The following is a 25,821-nucleotide window of genomic DNA, read 5'->3' as shown; positions in this document are numbered from 1 at the left end:
TCACTGATTCTCCCTCAATTTTCCCCCCGTTTTTATGACGGTTTCGCCCACATGATCATGTGAGAGTTTCCCACTGCATGACGTGGTGGTGGTGACGGCTGTGTTGCAATCAGCACCAGCCGTCGGTTGAAACAAGAAGTTGCGGTGGGGAATGATGACGATGACGACGCCGTCCATCTTGTTGTAGGAACTCGAGAAAGGAGCCCACGTCTAACAAATACATACAGCTTCTCCTCTCTTCGGTGATTGATCGCTCTGCAAATATGTGTGAGCAAGTCGCGCATGTACGTTGCTCGTGTTGCTGCCGGGAAGTATATTTATATGCTTGATCGACCATGCATCTGAATCAGATTGATACAATGACATCATGATGCTCAATCTTGTGCTCAATATCATTCCCCTATATGCACACAATGCGCTAATAATATGAAAAGAGATGTTGCAGCTGATCCAATCCAGCGAAACGGTAAAACATGGTTTGGCAAAAAGACCAAAATACAGTTTTGTGTAACTCATTCTCTTTTTGTCACTTGAGCGTTTTCAATTTTGCGAGGCAGTGCGACTCTGAAAATATCGACTGAAATGATTGAGAAGCAGTTATTATGGCATTCTATGCATCTAAGTAGTGTCTCAGACACGCTTCTACAAATCATTCTACCTTTTAAACTCCATTCCAAAGCTTTATTCAGGAATGTCCAATGTAACATTAGAATCGTGTTTATTCATAAATGTTACATAGGACATGTGGTTGGTTCTCTGATCAAAGGTCCAATGTAACAATTGATTAAAAGCGATGCAGTTTTGAACATTGGTCATTTTGTTAAGCTTTGAATAGATTAATTTGTTATTAATATATCAGAACGAGTGTTCTAGTGTGCTGCTAAGTGGTGCAACGCAAATGATTTGCAATGATAATCTCGATTTGTTTACATTTGTTACTTAGGACGTTTTGAAAAGTTACGCGAGAATTCTCTCATATCTCCTGTCATTTGACCAGCTTCGTAAAATGGCTCATGGTCTTGCGCATTTTGGAATAGGAATAACTTCTACTTCGTCGTAAGCGCTATTATTCGTCGTGTCAAACATAAAATGTTCCACTGCGGCGGATATCCAAACCTACCTGCAACAAACATTCGTTTTCGAATTGTAGTTTTATGAAAGCTGTGATGGTTCGTACACCAAAAATGCAATAAAACTACTGTATTTTGATAAATAACTTTAGTCCAATTATCTACTTTGAACTTTTTCACCGAAATCGCATGAACGAACACGATCTGAGTAAAATGCTTAGCGATCGACTGAGCCACACCACTGTTCGATACAACTTTCTTCCCGCCCCCTGTGTGAATTACTTCAACGGGCACTTATTTTCACTCTGGACAATCTTCGCACTTCTTCACTGAAGGGATTCGTTCCAATCACACTTCGTAAAACTTCTATAATTCGCGAAATTTTATGACATTTCCTCAACGAACGCCTATCCAGCTTTTTACGCTAGCTTGCTATAAACTTTGAATCACCCCCTTCTGACATCTCTTGCGTACACTATAATTTTTATAGCTGGGTCGCAGTAAGCTTTGCGATTTTTAGTTATTGTTATGTTGTCAAAGAAACGCTTATGTTGTTGTGTTGTTGTCTTAGGTTGTTAGCTGGGTTTGGAGAAAATTGAAAAAAAAATTTCTATTTTCTTATTGTATACTAATGGTTCTTTTCTTTCAGGTTTGGTTAAAACTCATCTACTAGGGTTTTGGTTGTAACTGTGCCTGTGAAAAGAGTGCTTAATCGTGTTTACTGAAATTAATAAATAAACGCGGCCGTGACGACTCCTGACAGCATTTTTTTTTCGAACTACAGTCGGGTCTCCTATTAAACGCATTCCTATAACGTGCACTCCTATTACGCTCACTCCTATAAGACACACCAGAACGTTATAGGAGACCCAGGGCTTATGGGATTTCATCACTTTGGGGGTGTCGTTGAATATCTCGTATGCCAAAAGAGATAGCACAGTACTGTCTTCGGCGAAGTTTCAGTGCTAAGTACGATCTACCTTTAGGAGTTGAGGATCATCCTTTTAGTTGAGAACTTGGCCGGTAGGGGCGCTTTTTCTGATTTGCACTATATGAACCATGAGGGATAAGAATGCAAAATTTTGTATCATATGATATCTCTAGATCCTGATGTTTTGGAAGGTTAGTGTCTTCGGAAGAGTTGTTCAGTAGCTCAAGGGCTGACATGCGGTGGTCATTCTGATACGGAATTACACCACCAGGCGGCGCTAGTGGACATGGAATTTTTGTTTTGCGCATAGCTCAGTAGCCTGACCACTTAGAAAGATGGCGTCTTCGGCAAAGTTGCTCAGTATCACAAGGACTAACATTATTTGAGCCGAAAGTTTCGAAGTTTTGCCACTAGGTGGCGCTAGTGAGCAATGATTTTTTGTTTTGCGCATAGCTGAGCAGCCTGACCACTTAGAAAGATGGCGTCTTCGGCAAAGTTGCTCATTATCACAAGGACTAACATTATTTGAGCCCAAAGTTTCGAAGTTTTGCCACTAGGCAGCGCTAGTGAGCAAAGAATTTTTGTTTCGCGCATAGCTTAGTAGCCTGACTACTTAGAGAGATGGCGTCTTCGGCAAAGTTGCTCTGTATCACAAGGGCTAACATTATTTGAGCCGAAAGTTTCGAAGTTTTGCCACTAGGCGGCGCTAGTGAGCAAATTTTTTTTGTTTCGCGGATAGCTCAGTAGCCTGATCACTTAGAAAGATGGCGTCTTCGGCAAAGTTGCTCAGTATCACGAGGACTAATATTATTTGAGCCGAAAGTTTCGAAATTTTGCCACTAGGCGGCGCTAGTGAGCAAATATTTTTTGTTTTGCGGATTGCTCAGTAGCCTGACCAAAGTTGTTCAGTATGACAAGGGCTATCGATTTTTCTGGCATGGTCACGTTTAAGTAAAAATGCCTAGAGAAAAATACATACATTATATTTTACATTCGGATAAAAGTGTGGCTAGTTTCCTAGTATTTTCGACGGATTTGGAGAATTTTTGATCAATTTTTTGACATGAGAAAGAGCGAGGATCCGTTTACTACTTAAATGTGTGGTCGTTAGCTATTTATATGAACCAAAGAAAAAATATGTATTTTTATTTTTATTTCGTCATTGTATGAACTCCACATTTTCCAAGATATGGATTGGATAGAAATGAAGTTAGGTTGGAATGTCAGTCATTACTTATAAATTGGGAAATCAATTCGCTAATAATCTTAATGAGATTACTAGGACTGGCCTTATCTCTTCAGTTACACAACACTTTTGTTTGAATATTTTTATAATATAAACCTTCTTTTTCATAACGATAATTCAATTCTATAAAAAAAACTTTTTCTCCCGATTTCTTCGTATTTATAATACAGTAATGACCCGATTTTGTCTGCCCCCGATTTTGTCTACCCCCGATTTTATCTACCCCCGATTTTAGCACCTTTTAAGACCCGATTTTGTCTACCCCCGATTATAACACCCTTTTGACCCGATTTTGTCAACCTTCAAAATATACATTATTTTAATGTGGAAATATTAGGTACAACCATATTGTAAAAAGTCAGGTGTGACATCATCCTAAGTATGAATTCACTTTGTTTCACAGTTGTCACAGAATGCAGTTACGTTAGGGATCTTGTATATTGTTAAGGGTCATACAAAAATATAAAAAAACGCTTAAACATCAACAAAAATATTAAACGAAGTCTTTAGATGAGAATAAATACAAAAAGTAGTCGAATTTTTTTTCCCGATTTTAGCTTTTTCCCGTTTTATTCAACCCTAAATGCAACATGGGGCTGACAAAATCGGGACATAACTGTATCTAGAAACTCTCGGCTCAAATAATGTTAGTGCTTGTGGTACTAGACAACTTTTCTGAAAACTTTTTTTTTCTAAATAATCAGGATACTGAGCTATCAGCGAAACAATAATTCTTTGCTCACTAGCGCCGCCTAGTGGCAAAACTTCGAAACTTTCGGCTCAAATAATGTTAGTGCTTGTGATACTGAGCAACTTTGCCGAAGACGCCATCTTTCTAAGTGGTCAGGCTACTGAGCTATCCGAGAAACAAAAATTCTTTGCTCACTAGCGCCGCCTAGTGGCAAAACTTCGAAACTTTCAGCTCAAATAATATTAGCCCTTGTAATACAGAGCAACTTTGCCGAAGACGCCATCTCTCTAAGTGGTCAGGCTACTGAGCTATCCACGAAACAAAAATTATTTGCTCTTTAGCGCCGCTTAGTGGCAAAACTTCGAAACTTTGGGCTCAAATAATGTTAGTGCTTGTGATACTGAGCAACTTTGCCGAAGACGCCATCTTTCTAAGTGATCAGGCTACTGAGCTATCCGCGAAACAAAAATTCTTTGCTCTTTAGCGCCGCCTAGTGGCAAAACTTCGAAGCTTTCGGCTCAAATAATGTTAGTGCTTGTGATACAGAGCAACTTTGCCGAAGACGCCATCTTTCTAAGTGATCAGGCTACTGAGCTATCCGCGAAACAAAAATTCTTTGCTCTTTAGCGCCGCCTAGTGGCAAAACTTCGAAACTTTCGGCTCAAATAATGTTAGTGCTTGTGATACTGAGCAACTTTGCCGAAGACGCCATCTTTCTAAGTGATCAGGCTACTGAGCTATCCACGAAACAAAAAATTTTTGCTCACTAGCGCCGCCTAGTGGCAAAATTTCGAAACTTTCGGCTCAAATAATGTTAGCCCTTGTGATACAGAGCAACTTTGCCGAAGACGCCATCTCTCTAAGTAGTCAGGCTACTGAGCTATGCGCGAAACAAAAATTCTTTGCTCACTAGCGCCGCCTAGTGGCAAAACTTCGAAACTTTCGGCTCAAATAATGTTAGTGCTTGTGATACTGAGCAAATTTGCCGAAGACGCCATCTTTCTAAGTAATCAGGCTACTGAGCTATCCGCGAAACAAAAATTCTTTGCTCTTTAGCGCCGCCTAGTGGCAAAACTTCGAAACTTTCGGCTCAAATAATGTTAGTGCTTGTGATACTGAGCAACTTTGCCGAAGACGCCATCTTTCTAAGTGATCAGGCTACTGAGCTATCCGCGAAACAAAAATTCTTTGCTCTTTAGCGCCGCCTAGTGGCAAAACTTCGAAACTTTCGGCTCAAATAATGTTAGCCCTTGTGATACAGAGCAACTTTGCCGAAGACGCCATCTCTCTAAGTAGTCAGGCTACTGAGCTATGCGCGAAACAAAAATTCTTTGCTCACTAGCGCCGCCTAGTGGCAAAACTTCGAAACTTTCGGCTCAAATAATGTTAGTGCTTGTGATACTGAGCAAATTTGCCGAAGACGCCATCTTTCTAAGTGATCAGCCTACTGAGCTATCCGCGAAACAAAAATTCTTTGCTCTTTAGCGCCGCCTAGTGGCAAAACTTCGAAACTTTCGGCTCAAATAATGTTAGTGCTTGTGATACTGAGCAACTTTGCCGAAGACGCCATCTTTCTAAGTGATCAGGCTACTGAGCTATCCACGAAACAAAAAATTTTTGCTCACTAGCGCCGCCTAGTGGCAAAACTTCGAAACTTTCGGCTCAAATAATGTTAGTGCTTGTGATACAGAGCAACTTTGCCGAAGACGCCATCTTTCTAAGTGATCAGGCTACTGAGCTATCCGCGAAACAAAAATTCTTTGCTCACTAGCGCCGCCTAGTGGCAAAACTTCGAAACTTTGGGCTCAAATAATGTTAGTCCTTGTGATACAGAGCAACTTTGCCGAAGACGACATCTCTCTAAGTAGTCAGGCTACTGAGCTATGCGCGAAACAAACATTCTTTGCTCACTAGCGCCGCCTAGTGGCAAAATTTCGAAACTTTAGGCTCAAATAATGTTAATCCTTGTGATACTGAGCAACTTTGCCGAAGACGCCATTTTTCTAAGTGGTCAGGCTACTGAGCTATGCGCAAAACAAAAATTCCATGTCCACTAGCGCCGCCTGGTGGCATAATTCCGTATCAGAATGACCACCGCATGTCAGCCCTTGAGCTACTGAACAACTCTTCCGAAGACACCAACCTTCCAAAACATCAGGATCTAGAGATATCATATGATACAAAATTTTGCATTCTTATCCCTCATGGTTCATATAGTGCAAATCAGAAAAAGCGCCCCTACCGGCCAAGTTCTCAACTAAAAGGATGATCCTCAACTTCTAAAGGTAGATCGTACTTAGCACTGAAACTTCGCCGAAGACAGTACTGTGCTATCTCTTTTGGCATACGAGATATTCAACAACTCCCCCAAAGTGATGAAATCCCATAAGCCCTGGGTCTCCTATAACGTAGATTCCTATTACGCCCCCCAACCATGTGTCTAATAGGAGACCTGACTGTAATGCGCTCGAAATGTTGAGTTGGTTCGTTCACTGAGACATATAATGAACCCGGATCCAATTGACGTATTATGACTCCGGATCCGATGACCGATCCGACGTTATCTCGCACTTTTATATGCGATTTCGCAATAATAAGCGGTCCTGTTAGCAACGCAATTTATAACACCTTTCCTCATCTTTCTACATCCTAACCTGAACAATTCCTCGGTAAGCCCCAATCGGGAATACTATTTTATTCTAATAATTTAATAATAAATTCAACAGTCTGATACCTATTAAGCTGCTATTACTGAGATATTTCCCGCTAGGTTCCGTACCATCGTTTGCGTATTTCCTTGTACTCAACATATGAACAATCACATTTCTGTGCAACGCAAATGGAAATGCAAAAGGAAAAGCATATGAAAAGGCCTATGCCCGGAAATCATCGAATTTGACGTGGTAAAAGACACGTAATATAAGAATAACCAATGTGTGTCGCTGCTTATAATATAGCTGTAAATCGAGATTGACCAGGTTTTGACCACCTGAATGGTGTATTTACGAATTTTTCTATGTTTTTTCTTACAATTTAATTCGCAAGTCTTGTGGTTTGTATGCGATTTTTTTTAGTTATATCAAGACAGCTGTCCGTGGTAGCAAAAACGTCGAGATGGCAAATAGACATAACGATGAAACAACACTGTTGTTTAGTGGAGTTTGCTATTGGTAGAATATTGTGCCTTTGGCTCTGTCATATTTGTTCTTTCTACAAGCTTCAGGATTTTTGATGATGCCTAAAACTGTACAATAATAGTTGTTAATAAATGGTGAATTTTAAGAATTTATATTCGAATGAAACTTAGCTGCAAAACAAATGCTGTGGAAGCACGAGTGAAAATTATTGCCAGTCGAATCAACAATCTCAAATTACAGCCTACTTAGATCAAACTATAAAATCAGTAGCAAATAAATGTCAAAATCTAATCACCCCCAGTCGTTTTATAGCTAGCGTAAAAAGCTGGATTATTAAGAATGTAAACAAAGTTCAATCCGTCGTACAGGAAACGCTTCCTTTGATTGTGTTGTTTTCGCTGCACTGTGAGCAGTTGTCATGATTGTTCGGTCAACAGGAATTGTGTTTATATGCTTGGGCTGAATTTTGATGGCGAACAATGAATTTTAAAGGAAATTAATATATTTCATAATGATGAATGAATGGAGCAGATGCTCATAGATCTGTATTTTTTAGTAAAACATTTTATTATAGCGTTGCTATGTTGTATTTTGACCACTCATCATATCACAGTGAGCCGTTAGTTGCGAGACGAATCTGAAAACTGTTTGCTATAGAAATGAAAACGGTGCGACGAATAGAGAAAACGGCAAGTAATGATTTCATTGCATTATTTCCAATAAACGATCAACATTTATCAAAATTATATTGCACACTGTAAAAGCTTTTTTGGGAAAGAATTGTCCGTACAATACTGAAAAAATTGCAGGTTCTCACTGATCAAAGCCTAATACGATGGATACTAGCACACCACCCTGCCTGGTTCGTAAACTAAACTGTAGAATCGTCAACACTTCAGTCAAGTACTACCTCTGCAACATCAACAGTGGCGATTAGAACTTAGTATGTCCAAAAAAACTTGAGTTCCAGAAGTATAGGTCCAAAGCCTTGATCAAGAGAATGCTTGTGATGGCGGTGATTCCCACTTGATTAACAACTCCCAGTGTTTTCTTGTGGAAGTGCAGCGGACTTCCTTAAAGCAAGAAACACATCAATATTTCCTTCCCAACCCCAAATTAACCTGCAATAACGCAACCAGCGCCATTATTGTTTGTTATTCTAATGAGAGCAACAGTACTTGCACATTGAGGAGGCTACGAAAGTAACATTAGTAGCTTAATAATAGTTTATTCAGCTGAATTATGCTTGATACTGATTTGTACAACTCTTATTTAGCAAAAAATGTTTGTTGTGTGCTAACCCTTAGTAGCGTCTGTTGATTTTCTGTAAGTCCATCTGTTCTGATACTCCGTTATATCAAATGCGGGTGGTCAATCATACTCAATATTGGTAATGTCAGATAATAGCTGAAACAGATAAATTTGAATACGTATCATTGCCGGGAGCCGTGCTTACTATGGACTCCACAAGAGCTTAAGGTCAAGTAAACTTTACCGATAGTCATCTACGGGTGTGAGACGTGGACCGGGCTCACCATATTTGGCTAAGTATGTGGGAATGGCGTATGGAGGAGCAGAATGAATCACGAGCTTGCGTAACTCTACGGTTAACGCAGTAATCAGAAAGTCGCAAAAGCTGGAACGGCTAGCAGCCATGGATCGAGTTTTTTGGCGTAACTTTGTGGCGTATCATGGCATGCTCAAGTAACATTAATAGCTAAACAACAGTTTATTCAGCTGAAATCTGCTTGAGAGTGATTTGTTCAACTCTTTTTCAACCAAAATGTTTGTTGGGTGATCATGTCTTGTAGAACTTAGCCGCATCAAAAGTAAAGCCAACCCCTTTTATCCAAAAAGATGTCATCATAAACTGAAGTACAGCTGCGACATGGTGGCCAAATCAAAATAATACTTCCCTGCTTCCAAAAGAGGAAACATTCCGCGTACAAATTCCCAACATGCAGCGAGAGCAATATTAAAGCGAAAATATGCCGCTCATCGCGAGTTTTCTTTCTACCCTTCCTGCCTGTTTTTATTGTAATCCAAACCACGCATTCAACCGAATCAAATATTCACCCACCACAGACAGACATCGATCCGAGCGCATCACGTGTCGAAAGTACGTGCGCATTTGCACCCATACATTGAATCAAGCATAATCTCGCGGCTGCTTCCCGCCGAACTTGGCCGAAACAGCGAACTGAAATCGGCTGGAGAGCACTCGGATGAGAGTGTGCCATCACGACTAAAATACGACAGAGGAAAGCAAAACAGAAAATTGATCAACTTACCGCAATCTCCTCTGGTTGTCGTAATCCGGAAGAGGAAAATCAACGTACCTAATAATCCAAAATCGTAAAACGATGGCAACACTGTGTCACACACACACGCACATACGCACGCACAGTTTCAATTACAGTTCGCAATCAATTGCCGTACCGTACGCACTGTTACCAAAACACATGTTACGCAGTAACTTTCGGGTACAATCAAGTCTAGCACGCGCTGTTTCAATCCACCAAGGCGAAAATCGAGACAAAAACACGACCTCTCCTGCTGGTTACTAGTACTCGACTAACCAGAGTACCGAGCGAGCTATCATCGTTCGCTGCGAGGGAAAAACTTATCAACCCCGCCTAGGATGACCGCGCCTCCTTTTTCGTCGTCCAATCTACGGCGATGTCGGTGCTGCCGTCGTCGAGCGAAGCCACACGAATGCTTCACGCTCGTTGCTGGTTCGGTGCCGAAATCCATTTTGTGCCTCGTTCGTTTCCCACTCTTTGCCCGTTCGGGTGGGTTCGCCTCCGTTCGTTTTCTTTGCCCAGCTTCGCGTGTGGTGTTTTTCGAATTCGTTTTCGGCTGCATCTCGATCGGGTAGCCGAAGGCAGGCCGAATACGCCGATTGTGTGTAGCATACGTGGATTTGAAGATTTTTTCCCAAGGTGACGCAGAATGATGAAAAGCTCAAATATCTTTGCTTCGGTTGAAGTCGGCTGACGACGCGAACACAGGGTAGATTGACCTTTCGACTAAAAATGTCGTCTGATGTGGGATAAACGGGTAATAAAAAAAATCAGGTCGATAATTTAAATTATTCTAATATGAGAATCCATATTTCAGAATTTTTAAGTTGATAAAAGCTAAAGCTATGAAAGGTGTTTGAGTGAAGATCTCTGGCGAAAAATTCGTTTAGTTAGAATTTTGCCGATTATCGTTCGTGCTTGATTATCGTTTGTGCTCGTTGTTCAACCCTGCACTAAGAAGTGCAGTGCGGAGGGTTAGCCCTAATTCAGAGTACGGATTTTGTAAACATCGATTAATTTGCCTATTACACTAGTAACACGAGCCCGCCGTAGCAGTAAATGCGCAGCTTTTCAGCGAGACCAGGCTGAGGATCTTGGGTTAGAATCACACCAATCGAGGATTTTATCGTGTTGGAAATTTTCACGAGAATCAGGAACGTAATGTCAGACAGAAGAAGACTAGTGACATGAATGTTATAGTTGACATTTGAATCAATGGCAGGTGTTGTCTGGAGCGTGACGATTCAAAAGTAACGCTGTAATAATAAATTCACATGTAGCGGAAGATGTGGCAGTGTTGCAAGAGCTATGAGCTCCCTGAAATCGATGACGAACATAGAATACAAAAGGAGTTAAACGTTGGAAGCATGCGTTGGTTATGAGCTGTAGAATTTGGCAAGTGTAAGATACAACCAAGAAGGGAGGCAACTGGGACTCGAATATTTTGGTGTGGAATTATCGTATAAATTATGATAAGGCTCAAAAGGCCTGGTAATCAAGAGTGCAGCTCGTTGTTTCTAATATTTCTTTTTCTAATGCTTCAGAAGCATAGTCATGAAGTTCGAAAATTCGAAAATAATGACTACGTGTTTTATGGACTGTTCCTTATCTATCTTGATACCTCGATGGCAACAGCATAGCACCAGGCCATTATCGAGTGTATTAGAGATTCGTCTTCGTCGGTCTTGGGCGGTACCTACCCAATTGCCCTGAACGTTTAAGGCTTCTTTTATTGCGTATAGCGAACTTGTGGTCTTCCTCGTAGTAGTCGACATCCATCTAGTTCCCTGATGAATATTATATTTGCAGGGTGTGCTTCCCAGCAGACTTAAATTTCTTAAAGGATGGTACACAAATTATGTCACGCTAAATTTCAACTTTTTTGACCCCCTACCTCCCCTTTTGTCACGTTTTTTGTATGAGTCCTCCGAAGTTTTTGTAAGGCTTGTCACGCTTGACTCGACGACGACGACGCGTGACGTAATTTGTGCATGACCCCTAAGCTTGTTGATAGCGTTGATGGTCGATGGGTCCACAGTTTGATACGCTCGGAAAGCTCTTAGAAAGAATCATCTTTAACAGGCTGCGCAAATGCAGTTTGGATTCCGCAAATCGACGGTAGACGTAATTCGAGCACTACTCGAGTGTGCCGAAAAGGCGTCGAAGCAGAAACGAAGAGGAAATCGATACTGCGCCGTGGTCACGATATATGGGAAAAATGCATTCAACAGCGCCAGCTGGGAGGCCATCACAGCACTGCACAGAATGCAGGTTCCCGTCTATCTCTGCAAGATCCTGAAGAGTTACTTCCAGAGCAGAATCCTTGTGTACGAGTCAAATGAAGGGCGGAAGTCAATGCAAGTGACAGCGGGCGTTCCTCAAGGTTCAATTTTGGGTCCAACTCTTTGGAACGGGATGTACGACGGACTTGACACTGCGGCTACCCAGAAAGGTGAAGATTGTTGGTTTTGCGGATGATGTGTCACTAACGGTGATGGGCGAGACACTGGAAGAAGTGGAAATGTCAGTGATGGAAACAATTGACGCAATCGAGGGCTGGATGAGCGGAGTCAAACTGTAGATAGCTCACTACAAAACAGAGGTCCTGCTAGTCAGCAACTGCAAGGCGGTTCAGCTGATGGAGTTCAACGTCGGAAGGTATGTGATTGCACTGAAGCGCGTGTTGAAGCACCTGGGAGTAATGATCGACGATCGGCTGAATTTCAACTGACACGTTGATTATGCATGCGAAAAGTCCGAGAAGGCAATGAACGAGAATCATGCCAAACTTAGGCGGTACAAGCTGCAATACGAGGCGTCGGTAGTGCGAGTCGCGAGTGCGTATATAACGATATTGTCAGATTTTGTATGCGTTAGAACTGGTATGATCTCCATTTGCATCACTTTGGCGGAGGATATCGAGTGCTACCAAAGAAGAGACGTCAGAAACGTACGGAAGATGGCCAGAGTCGGATTTATTGCAAGGTGGCAGCATGAGTGGGACTGCGCGGAGAAAGGAAGATGGACCCACTGGCTCATCCTGAACCTGTCGACGTGGATGAATAGGAAGCATGGAGAAGTGAACTTCTACCTGACAAAGTTCCCATCAGGTCATGGATGTTTCAGAAAGTATCTCCATAGATTCGGGCACGCAGAGTCGCCACACTGTCCAAACATCGAGGAGACACCGCAACATGTAGTTTTTGACTGCTCAAGATACATGGAAGTGCGGAACGAAATGCTCGGAAGCAGCGACGGAGATTTAAACCCCGACAATATCGTGCAGAAAGTGTGTCAACACATAAGTACACGTGTGATAACGCATATCATGACGTCGCTACAACAGAAATAGCGAGCAGAGGGCGTCGGGCCACGATTGGAGTAGGCTAGATCCTCCGTCGGGGACTAGCTGAGAAGATCACGAAACAGTACCGGCAAATGGCCGTCGGAGCGCCTGCTAGCCGGAGTTTTCCCCCGCTGGAATCACAGGACCGACCTCGGCATCTGCCCGGATAACATCGGTTCGGGAGATCTTCCGCCGTTTAGAGAGATCTTGGTCGGTGTAGGATAGATCCATAGTCGGGGATTATTCTGAGCGTAGCGAGTCATCGGCTCGAGTCGTTGGAGCGCCAGTGTACCGGAAGCCATCCCCATCCGAACTTCAGCGCTCTACCGGTCAACAACAGAATAAGAAAAACGCTTAACGTTACCAATTTCGGGAGATATTCCGCCGTCGGGGAACTCTCCATCGGAGTAGGCTAGCTTCACCGTCAGGAACTAAATTGAGTAGTATCGATCACAACGAATCACCGGCCTTGGGTCGTCGGGGCGTTTGCATTGCCCTTAATGGAGCAATGAGAGGGTATCGCGGCCATGGTGAAAGCGTTTTGACTAAGCATTCCACGTTTAGCGTATTACATTTAAGAAATACGCAAAGCTCTTTACCGGCTCCATTGAAGGATAAATCTTCAGAGAACTTGGATTTATCTTATCCTTTATAAATGAACTATCGTTATGTATATGCCGTCAGATCAATAATTCATTAAGTTATCATCATAACATTAAATGCAAAAAAAAATCATTCACATTTCTACCATTCTGAGCTTATTTCAGTACATCTGCTGCTTATGCATTACCTACACCTAATTGCTCAACATTTGAAATCATTTCCACAAACCGTGACATCAGCTGGTAGCTAATTTATTTCCACTTTTAACCTTACGCCACTCCTAATCGCACATAGCTGTAAAAAACATTCATACACCATGCAAAAAAATCCCGCCAAAATCTAAACAGACGCCAGCTTCGTATGTTTCTCCCTTCCGAGACTCGCTCCTTCCTATACCTTTCCGTTGCGCTCGTGTATGACAGCATCGAAGCTTCAAGTCCGATGCCGTAGGAATGCCTACACGCTCGCTCGCTTCACTCGCTCTTCTTTAAAGGTGCCAACCGTTTTCCACGGTCAGCAGCAACTAGGGTTACCATTTGGCTGAGTTTCAAAATCAAAACAAACAACACAATATAATCGGTCCATTTTTTTCTGTAGGAAAAAGACAAATTATTATTTCACGAACAAGAGTCTCAGATATATCGTATTTGCAAACAATTTGCAACCAAATTTCTAGATCAAAATTTGGTTAAATTTTCAGGAGAATTAAGAAAATGTTCGTTTCAAGACAAAAGTAGTACATTGCTGACGTAGAATGAAACAAAGAATCAAACTTTAATTTTTCAAGTCATACATGATTTGTTATGCAATATTATACTGTAGTATATACTGTACATTACAAACACTACAGATAACATACGTTCAAGTCCGGTTATTGAAATGTGTAAGAAAATTAACTGCCATTTCAGATGGCAAGACAAGTGGCAATATCATGGCTAAATTCCCTTAACAATAATAAACTTATCTACATTTACATATTCACCGCAGATAGACACAACACATTCCCGGTCGGTCCAGGATCTTTTCGTAAAGGAAATTTTCTTGACTTCCCTGTGCATTGAGTATCATACTACCTGCCACACGATATACGAATGCGAAAATGGCAACTTTGGCAAAGAAAGCTTTCAGTTAATAACAGTGGAAGTGCTCATAAGAACACTAAGCTGAGAAGCAGACTCTGTCTCAGAGAGGACTTAATGTCAAGAAGAAGAAGAGGTACAACACATTGTATTGTGACGCTAGTGTTTTCATCGCATTTCAGTTTGAATCTTTATAAGGGTTTTCAAAAAATTACTGCTCTAGAATTCATATCTGTTATCTGTGCGAATTATTTTATAGTCGCATAAGTTTATAACATGTTTATTGGAGTTATTTCAAAAATAAATTAAAATATCAGGAAAGTTAATACATATTCCAAAGTATTAAAAACAATTCAGGACGCTCGAAGTCGCACTAAATAACAGGTCATGTCCTGTTATATCAGGATGGATGGTAACCCTACCAGCTTCAGCGTACGCTGGCTGAATTTGGTTTTGGCTATTAAACACTCTCGTAAAATACACGCTTCGACGCGTTCTCTCCTTCTCTTACCGCTGAATTTGATACCGAAACCGAACCGAACGAACATCGCACAGTCACTCTCGCGAGCTCATCGTTGCCGCTTGCGTTTCAAATTAGAGCTTGCTATTAGGGTGAGACGAATGGGAAAATAAAACGACTACGCTTCACGCTAATGGTTTGGGTTCGGTTGCCAGATAGTACCGTTGAAAAATAAATGTTTTAATTGAAAGATAGTTTTTTTTTTTCAGATAGCTTTGAAACGAAAATAATAATGTATAATATAGCTTCAGGTTGTTGAGTATCTGAAACAATTTCATATCTTCTGGCAACCCTGACACTCAACTCACCAACTTGAATACTCGAACGCAAGCCAGAAAGAGAACAACTCCCGCATCGTTTCGTTCACGTGCTAGACAAAGATAAAACCTCCCAGATTGTGTCTGAGAAAATAAAAAAATAAACTCTTCAAGCAAGGCAAGCAACTTCCAACAACAAGCTATTCGTTGAACTCTGAAGCAAGCAAGTTGTGTGGAATCTCGTCGTGCAATTGTAACTAGGGTTCAATAGCAGCAGTGCGGAGAGCCGTGAGCGCCACGTACCTAGATAGTGTAGAAGCGAAATCATGTTCCAACTTCAAATCAGGATGAACCAGTGTTAAGAAACTAGCCTGCAAACTAGCAACTTTAAATGGAAGAAACTTGTTGTGATTTTGGCGCGATTATCGAGTTCTAACAGTTTATTAGTAAAGATTGACAGCCACAAATTAGTTTTAAATTGGATTAAATTTCTAAAAAAAAATCTAAATTGCTCTAACTTAAAAGGAAAAAGAAAGTTTGATGTTGATAACATCTAAACAAAATATGGTGTTTACAATATTGAGTAAAATCCATGCATTCGAAATGTTATTCAAAAGGATACTAAATCCAAAAAAAACCCTCTTATATATGTTTATGAAGTGTATTTTGTGGATCTATTTTGGTCGAGTGGTTCGAGTTTGCGGCTATAAAGCAAAACCATGCTGAAGGTGTCTGGGTTCGATTTCCGGTCAGTCCAGGATCTTTTCGTAATGAAAATTTCCTTAACTTCCGTGGGCATAGAGTATAATCGTATACGAATGCGAAAATGGCAAGTTTGTCAAAGAAAACTCTCAGTTATTGTTTGTTTCATGGGCAACAAAACGCGCCGCCAACTTTCAAACAGAACAATCAAATCGTCACCAGCAAACAAATCAAAGCAGGTGATGTTCCGTTATGTTGGCAAGACTAGTGAAACGTCAAATTCACAGCGGCTGGTTGGCTGGCGACGGTTTCACCGGCGACGATTACAAATCGTCGTGTTCGATAAGGTGCAAAATTTACAATAATAGCTGTGGAAGCGCTTATCGATCAGCTGAGAAGTAGGCTCTGTCTGGGTGAGGACTTAATGCCAAGAAAAAGAAGACAGTGTATTTTTATTACAGTACTGCGTGGTCAGTGTTTATAAGTGCGAAAATGCAAATAAACGTGTGGAAATATTTCTCATCATACTTAGCATCATACTTAGTTATCAGAACACATCTTATGATTTTTGAACAATGAAGATACCAACTGATATTTTGATTCGCATATTCGCTCTGGAAAAAACTGGTGGTGGTGCACAAAATATGCTGTATTCGATTAATAAGTATTGGGTTGAAAATATCAAAACTTAATACTCGAGAAATGTTTGGAAGAACTGAAGAAGTAACTGAGTACTCCTTCAGTTATTGTTAAAGCAGTTTCTGAAAAAAAATCTGTAGGGGAATTGGGGGTCAAATGAACACCCTAAGCAATTTTTGAATTTTCTTCCTTATAGAGTTGTTAGATTTTTTCTAAATGGCTCAGAGTTGAAGAAGGATGTTTATTTTAAGTAATACATTAAAATATTGCGATGGAAATATAATTATATCATTATTATTATAACATTGAAAATTTCTTACCACAGGGTCAATGTGATGGGGGTAAAATGAACATGTAATGGGATTACCCCCATAACCCCCATTATGAACATATGTTGGTGGTAAAATGAACATGCAGTGGGGGTAAAACGAACAACATTCGAAAATTAATCATGGATTCAACTAAAATCGTTATAGTACAGTGATTTCATATTGTTTAAATCCCTCAATTTATAATTCAGTAAATAAAAATTCATAAGTCGATTCAACAGATAAGAAGGCATATATTTAAAATCGGTTACAAATTCAAATAAGATAAGAACAGGAAAAGGAATCATATTGATTTATTCGGATACAATTTATAACGCACGAATTAAAAAATGTAAATCAATCGCAGAGGTGACAAATGGACTTATCGGTTGTATTGCACGTAAAATGAAACTTATTTTAAGTAACGGAGGCATTTTTTCCAACCCAAGCCATCGGTTGAGTTGGAGAAACAAACACCACACAGTTCACATAAGGTGTCTTCGGTGCTCTCCTTCAATCGTTGAACCTTGTTCCGTTTCTTCGGTGGTTTTCGATCCTTGTTAATCATCTTGATTGTCTTGGTTGCTTCAGCAGTGGCCAGGCTTTGACGGCAGTCCTCGATTGTTAGCTCCACTGCCTTTTCTGATTTGCGTTTCCGTTTTGTGACTCTTCGAGTGGACATTTTTGGCAAAGGCAAAATATCAGATGGCGTGACGTTGAACGACGAGTTCGGAGAAGTGTCAGAAATCGGTTCTGGGACAGCTAATGGAGGGTTAGATTTGTCCATGGAGGATTCATCAGCATTCTCCTGCTTTCTACGGATGATGCGCCAATATCAGAAGCGATCGGGAGGGTAACCTGTTGTACAGTTGACTCATCTACCACCATCGGAGTCGTCAGAGTAATCAACGTTACTGTGACCGTTTCTGGTTGATCTGTAACCTCAGATGGAGCGAAATCTTCGTCATTGAAGATTTCTCTCTACGAAAGCCACTAATTGCTACAGTGGCTGAAGCGGCTTGAAGGAACGCATCGTTCATTATTTCGGAGACATCGTACAGACCAATCACTCGGCCAGGAAATATTCGCATTAAATCCTCTGATGCACGTGCATAATAGGATTTAAACGGCTCCATGAAAGCTACGTCCAATGACTGTAATTTATTACTACATTGCAGCACAAGAACGGTGACAAAGTGTGAACGAGTTCTTTCAGCAAACGCCAAGTTTTTTGTGTGTGAGATATGGCCGTCAATTATGAAAAGAGCAGGGTTTTTTTTCCGATGGGTTAACATTTTCGATGAAATGATCGAACCAATCGAGAAAAATTTCACTGGTCATATACCCCGTAGGGTTGCAGTTAAATTTTGTGCCATTTGGTGCTCCCTTTTTCAGAGCGTCGTGCATGGGCACTCGGGGAAAGATCAAATAAGGTGGTAGATGTTGTCCTGTCGCGGACATGCACATGACGGCAGTGGTCAAAACCGCTCTTTCAGCAGAAGTTATTGACCCTACTTGCTTCTTCCCTTTCCTGGCGGCAATTTTGAGTTTCTTCGGTGGAACCTACGATAGGGGAAAAGTTGTTAGTTTATTGAGAAAACTATTATACATATATAAACCTACCGTGCTTATTCCGGTTTCATCAGCATTGAATATGCGTGATGGCGGAAACTGTTTGCTATCCAAAGTGTTCTTGAGAAGATCGTAAAAAGCATTTACGGAAACTTTGTTGAAACTCTTGCACGGGCTACAGATCTTGCTTCTGGTTTCCGAAACGAGAGAACTGGATTTCTTTTCAGGAAGCCATCCACCCAATTTCTTCCTGCCATCTTTGTAGTGACCAGCCTTCTTATAGAGCCGATCATCCTTCCAAATTAGAGAACACTTTCCCGATAACGATTTTCTTCAAATTACAAATGAATTTTAATAAATAACTGACGCACTTGTTCGATCATTATCAAAACACATTTATTCTTCTCGAAATACATCAACAAACTGAATCCTTTTTTATTTAAAATATCTGCCTACTATGATTTAAATTGCATTGCTTTTCTATACTGGCTTAACAGTTCGTTTGCCCTCGCACATATTTTGTTCCAACTATATTTTGCTTCTAGCCTCTCATAATCCCTACAATCTTGAGCTTGTGGTTGAACGGGTGCGGGATACCGTAAATTCGGGTGAAATTGATCAGTAGGGTGAAATTGATCACTGTGTCACTCGATTTTATGTCTTCCTAATGGAGCACAAATATCAATGTAACCTGCAGTGAATGAACATTGTTTGTCGTAAGTATGTCCAAAATGTTTGTTGTGAAGTTTTTTGCGTTCAAAAATGTTTATTTATATGAAAATAATGTAAAATTTCAAAATCTTGTACGGTGCAGTGTTGACAAACATCAATAAACTTCTAGGTCTAGACAAGGATTTGGACATGGTATAATCCTGAAAGTTTGTGAGGATACTAGAGATATATCCCCAAACTAGATTTCATAACCAAAACTCGTACCAGTTCGTTGATTTGGTTGAAATAATTGAATTTCTGTAATATATCAAGAAATTCCTTAGGAAATTGCATACATTTAGGCGTCTTCTGCGTTATTCTTGAAATTTAAACATTCATTATTTCTATAAATATTGTATTGTTAAGAATTTGGCAAGCATATTCGGATTCAGGGAGCTCAAATCTATTATGTAAAGTTGTTTTGAAAACTAACAATAATGGCGTTGATAAGTGATCAATTTCACCCCGAAATGAGATCTCCCGATTTTTGATTTTAGACATATTTTTTAGCACTAAAATTACATTTGTTAGAAAATTTCGGTACTCGAGTCAATGAGGCTCACCTTCATACTTGTTTTCCTGCATTCAGTTGTTTGACACTGTCAACATTATAGAAATCGGACAAGAAAAACCTTGAAAAGTGATCAATTTCACCCGAAATTACGGTATAGTTCTTCTCGGCCAACTCATATGCCAACTTTTGCATATCTTGCATACTAATTCCGTAGAAGCGGGATTCCAAATCCAGGATGTGCTGCACCAGTTCGTTCTCCTGTTCCACTGAAAATACAGCTTTCTTTGAACCTAAGCCTTTTTTCTTCAGGGGCGATTTAATCCACCTGACCAGAGTGATTCTCGGAATCTGGTACATGATCGACGCCGACCTCACGGACATTCCGCAGTTGACGGCACGTTTATCCGCGGCCATTTGGATGTCTGTCCATGTCTGCCTTTGGGTTTTTCTCCGGTAAACTCTCGGCATCTGAAATTCAACCGGTAGATATTATTCGCACTGCTTACGGTGTTCATATTACCCCCATTTCGAGTGGTTCATTTTACCCCCGAAGAACCAATATCACGAAATCGATTGTAATTGGGAATGTAGAAGATAAAAATACTTACAATTTCGTTCAGCTAATCAGGAATGCTTGAAAGATATGGTGTGCTACGCAGGTTAGTTGATTTTCACCGATAATAATAATAAAAAGCTTAAATTCTGCAAGTGAAAATTTACATCAGGTGCGGAAACTGAAAGACCTACTTCGTTTTTGTTTATTTTTTAAGCATTTGACAGCTCCTGATTGTTCTAGGGTTGTCCTTAGTGTTGTTTCTTAGTTTGAGTATTTAGGGTGGTGCTGCATTTTGCATAGATTTTCATTATAATTACCGTAAAACACAAGCCTGTTCATTTTACCCACAGTTCCCCTAATGAGTTGGTTCGAAAATTCTGAAACGAACCTTTGAAGGTTTTTTCTGAAAAACTCCTGTAGGAATATTTGAAAGATCTGCTAAAGTAACTACTAGAAAAACTGTGAAAAACATCTATGGAATATCATTTTGGAAAATTCCAAAAACATTTTAACTTTTCGGTCGTCGCGCAAATTTTTGTAACGCGCGACTACGTTGTACTTTGTACAACACCCTTGGTTTTGCGAATATCCCAGGAGTCTGACCACTTAGAAAGATGACTTCTTCGGCAAAATTGTTCAGTAGATTAAGGGCTATCATTATTATATCCAAAAAATCGATATTTTGCCACTAGGCGGCGCTTGTGAGCATGAAACTTTTGTTTCTCAGATCTCATGATCCTGATCACTTAGAAAGATGGCGTCTTCGGCAAAGTTGTTGGGTAACTCAAGGACTATCACTGTTTGAGCTAGTTGATTCAATTTCCATTAAATTCAATTGATTAGTGCCGCCTGGTGGCAAAATATCCTATTTCTTGGCTCAAATAATGATAGCTCTTGAGCTACTGAACTATTTTGCCGAAGACACTATCTTTCTAAGTGGTCAGGCTCCCGAGATATCTGCAAACAAAAGTTTCATGCACACTAGCGCTGCCTAGTGGCAAAATTTTGAATCAACTATCTCGAAAAATGATAGTCCTTAACTTACTAAACAACTTTGCCGAAGAGGACATCCTTCTAAATAGTCAGGATACTGAAATATCTGCAAAACAAAAGTAAAACTTCCATGCCCACAAGTGCCACCTAGCAATCAAATTCCGAATTAAATGAGGTACCATCAGATAGCGCTTCACCTCCAGAACAACTATACTCAAAACCCCAAGTTTCTATATTATCTGGGTTTTGAGATATGACGATTTCAAACTGTGGTTTCCTCGAACCGTACAATATATATCTCTGTCCAGCGATGAGATACAAAATTGGTGTCTTCGACAAAGTTGAACAACTAAATAATACCTATTTGCATAGAACCTTATAAATTCTGAAAACACTCCCAAAATGGCGCTAGTGAGCCAAAACTTTATTCGCATATATCTTAGTCCAATTATGAGATACAAAATTGGTGTCTTCGATCAAGTTGATCAACTAAATGAATCCTATTTGCCTAGAACCTTATTAGTTCGGAAAACACTCACAAGGTGACGCTGGCGGTCAATTTTTTTTTATATCTCAGTCCAGCGATGAGATTCAAAATTGGGATCTTCGACAAAAGTGTTCAACTAAATGGGATCTATTCGCTTAGAAACAAAGTAGTTTGAAAAACTCTCCCAAGGTGGCGCTAGTAGACAAACATTTTATTTGCTTATATCTCAATCCAGTGATTGGATACAAAGTTAGTGTCTTTGACAAAGTTGAAGAACTAAATGAGACCTATTCGCCTGGAAACTTATTACTTCGGAAATCACTTAAATGGCACTACTGGGCACAAATTTTATTCGCTTATATATCAGTCCACTGATTAAATCCAAAGAAAGCTATGCGCCTAAATCCTTCTTATTTCGGGATTCATTCTCATGATGGGGATAGTCGGCAAATATTTTATTCGCATATATTGAAGTCCAGTAATGAAAAATTTGGCATCTTCGAAAACGATGATCAACTAAAAATATATTTTCGCAAAAAATAACTCATTAAAGGGTGTCCACGATGAAATTGACACACACAAAATTGATTCGCAAAATTCGAGTTTTCATCCGATTGCCATCAAATTTTCAGGGATTGAAAAATAACTATTAAACTTCATTTTACCATTTTACTCGTATTTTATTTAAAGTCCATACTCAAATGTCCGCACCTTGGCCTTAACCCCGGCCATAAGATTCTGCACAACGTAACTACAGTTTTTTGCATGTAAACTCATACTTTCTTCAGTTACTCGACTGTCTTCACTACCTTAGGTCGTTTAAGAAGGTACTGCTTCATAATCGCCCAGTACTTCTCGATGGGGCGGAGCTCCGAAGTGTTGGGAGGGTTGAACATTTTCGGCACGAAATTGACCTTATTGTCCGCATACCACTTCAGCACGTCCTTGGAGTAGCGGCATGAGGCTAAATCCGGCCAGAAGATTGTTGGGACGTTGTGGGCCTTCAGGAGAGGAAGCAGCCGCTTCTGGAGGCACTCTATCATGTACACCTGTCCGTTCATCGTGTCCTGGGTCACGAAAGGTGCACTCCGCTTCCCGCACATGCAGAAACCAGGAATTTCTTCGCAAATTTGGACATCTTTTGAGTGCGGACATTCTCCGGAACGCTGAACTTATCCTTGGCCGTGAAAAACAGGTTGCCGGGGATCTGTTTGAAGCCGGCCTTCACATATGTTTCGTCGTCCATGATGCAGCATTCAACTTTCGTCAGCATGTTGAGGTACAACTTCCTGGCACGGGTTTTGGCGGACTTGTTCTGCTTCTCGTCGCGATTAGGGGTCTTACCTTGAACGTTAGAAGGCCAGCCTTAGTTTTGGCCTTCTAGACAAAACTTTTGCTTAAGTGCAGGTTCTTAGCCACATCCCGAACGGAGGCGTTCGGGTTTCGGTTGAAGGTCCCAACTACGCGGTTGTGATTTTTGGTGTTGTACGGAATACTTTTTCCTTCACTTCTGGGCTTCCGATCGGTGGTCAATCGTTCTTCGAACCGCTTAATCACTCGCGACACCGTGGAATTCGCGATTCCCAATGTTTTAGCGATTGAACGATGCGATAGATCCATGTTCTCGTGATGAATGCGCAAGATTTTATCACGCACGAGCTGTTCTTTCGACTCCATTTCTGCGAGTTTTGATCACAGGACTTCAAAACTTGCAGGATGTAAATAATGCACAATAAACTAAATCCACCCAAATATTCATTAAATTCTATCGAGCGATTAAAAAGTTAGAGCAATTTCATAGTGTGGCAATTTCATCGTGGACACCCTTTAAGGAGTGTATCGAAAAGTAGTCGCAAACATTCAAAACGGTATATCTCAAAGAATATTTCATCTTTTTAAAAGCTTTTTTCGCGCAAATTTTCATCATGTCATAAAATATTAAAGCAGTTATAAAAATATTGAATAATATGCAGTCATAATATAAATACAACAAGGTTTATAAAGCATGGAAAATAAAATCTTGCACAAAAATACATTTTTGAAGTGTCTTCTGAAGATTCGATGATTTGTATTGAACAAAATGTATATCAAACAAAATAGGATGAAAAGCTTATTCTATCAGAAAATATGTTAACTTCACCCAGCACGTGAAAAGAAATCCAAAAAAAAAAATTATTGCTCTAAAAAAGCTCAATCATTGGAACAAGGTCGATTTTAGAAAGTCACTTTTGTTTAATCAACTTTTGAAGCTCTGTCATATACAGCGGCAATTATATAGAACAACATTTTTCGCTTACATTACTTCAGAAATATGCAAAGAAACTTTTTCAATGAAAAAACAACTTTTTATTCATTACAATCGTTCGATATTACCATTAACTGTAGAAAGAAAAAATCAAAAAACAAGGTGCTTCAAAATCGACTTTTTTCGATTTTTGTATTTGCTCTCATATGCTTGTTAATGAATTTTTCAAAATATTTTTTACACTATGTCATGAGAGTTGTGGCACAGAATATATTAGCATAAACAAAAATCATTTTTTCTAAAAATTTTACACATTTATTAACATATCAATTTTTTCAGAGGTGTGCAAGATTTTCATCGACATCTGTTAGTAATTTGCAAAATTATCATGCAAAATGCCACTTTATTGAAACAATATCACCACATCATCATTTTTAAATACATTGTAAAGCATTTCTGATCAAAAAATTGTTTGTAGGTTCAACCCATTATTTTTGAGACTGTTTTGAAAGTTTGCGACTACTTTTCGATACACTCCTTAGTCGGGAATTGCTTTTATGTGCGAAACATCAAGGAAACAACCAATAAGAAATTGGTCTGCCTAGATCAAAACAATGGATACTTACTATAGAGTCGAGCAACAATCGCTTATTTCGGATGCAATGCTCCTTACATTTTTAGATGAACCATAATACCATTTATTGAAGGCTAAAAGAAGAAAACACTTGTTTTCTAGCCAGCCCTCGAATGAAAAAGATGATCTTTTGAAGGGAGAGAAGAACGAAACATCGACAAATTGACTTATCCATCCATAAACACTCCAATAATCAAGGGCGGCTGTCGAATGAGAGTAAAATTGAATAGCCGCCAACCTAAGTCCAGAACCAGTTTTACGGCTTAACGTGGAAAAGTAAAGATAATTATTCGCTAAATTACAGGTAATAAATGCGCTTGAAAGATATTGTTTGCAAGCAGTTGTTTACTACGCGCTACTGTAGTGCGTTGTTGCCAATTTAATCAGAAAATTCTACTAGGGTTTTGTTCTACTTCGTCGTAAGCGCTACTATTCGTCGTATCAAACTTTAAATGTTCCACTACGGCGGATATTTAAACTTACCTGCAACATAGATTCATTATCCAAGTGTAATTTTGTGAAAGCTGTTATGGTTTGTACACTAGTACACCAAAAATGCAATAAAACTACTGTATTTCGGTAAATCACTTCAGTTCAATTATCCACTTTGCACTTTTTCACCGAAATCGCATGGACGAACACGATTTGAGAGAAATGCTTAGCGATCGACTGAGCCACACCACTTTCCAACACAAGTTTCTTCCCGCCCCCGTGGGTGACTTACTTCGCCAGGCACTTATTTTCACTATGGAAAACCTTCGTACTTCTTCACTGAAGGATTTCATTCCAATCAATAAATCACCAAATTTTACGAAATTTCCACAACCGCCGCGTATAATTGAGAATGTAAACAAAGTTCAATCCGTCGTACTGAGTAAAAAAGCTTGTACGCATCAATGTGTGCGCGACGCTCGACGTAAAAATACGGTTTCTTTGATTGTGTTGTTTTCGCTGTACTGTGAGCAAATGCCATTATTGTATGGTCAAAAGGAATTGTGTTCATATGTTTGGGCTGAATTTTGAGGACGAATAATTAATTTTAAAGGAAGTTAGTATATTCCATCATGCTGAAAGAATGGAGGGAAATGCCCGTAGATCTATATATTCTAGTAAATTATTTTATTATAGCGTTGATATGTTGTGTTTTAACCATTCAATACACACAGTGAGCCGTAAGCTGTGAGACGAATCTGGAAACTGATTGCGACGGAGTTGAAAACGATACGACGGACTGAGAATACGGTAAGATGCATTTTCTTTGCATTATTTCCAAAAAG

At 39.9% G+C, this 25,821-nt stretch overlaps 1 protein-coding gene across 1 annotated transcript in view; it reads right to left on the bottom strand.

Moving 5' to 3' along the window:
- Positions 1-9,636, bottom strand: part of LOC5574462 (protein suppressor 2 of zeste) — a 210,757-nt gene extending 201,121 nt beyond the window's left edge. The window contains exon 1 of the mRNA XM_021843334.1: positions 9,367-9,636. The gene's annotated coding sequence lies outside the window, so the exon portion shown is untranslated. The remainder of the gene's footprint in view (positions 1-9,366) is intronic.
- Positions 9,637-25,821: the final 16,185 nt, after the last annotated feature.

The sequence above is a fragment of the Aedes aegypti genome, chromosome 2, assembly GCF_002204515.2.
Source record: "Aedes aegypti strain LVP_AGWG chromosome 2, AaegL5.0 Primary Assembly, whole genome shotgun sequence".
NCBI classification, from domain to species: Eukaryota; Metazoa; Arthropoda; class Insecta; order Diptera; family Culicidae; genus Aedes; species Aedes aegypti.
This window is presented reverse-complemented; position numbering and strand designations above follow the sequence as displayed.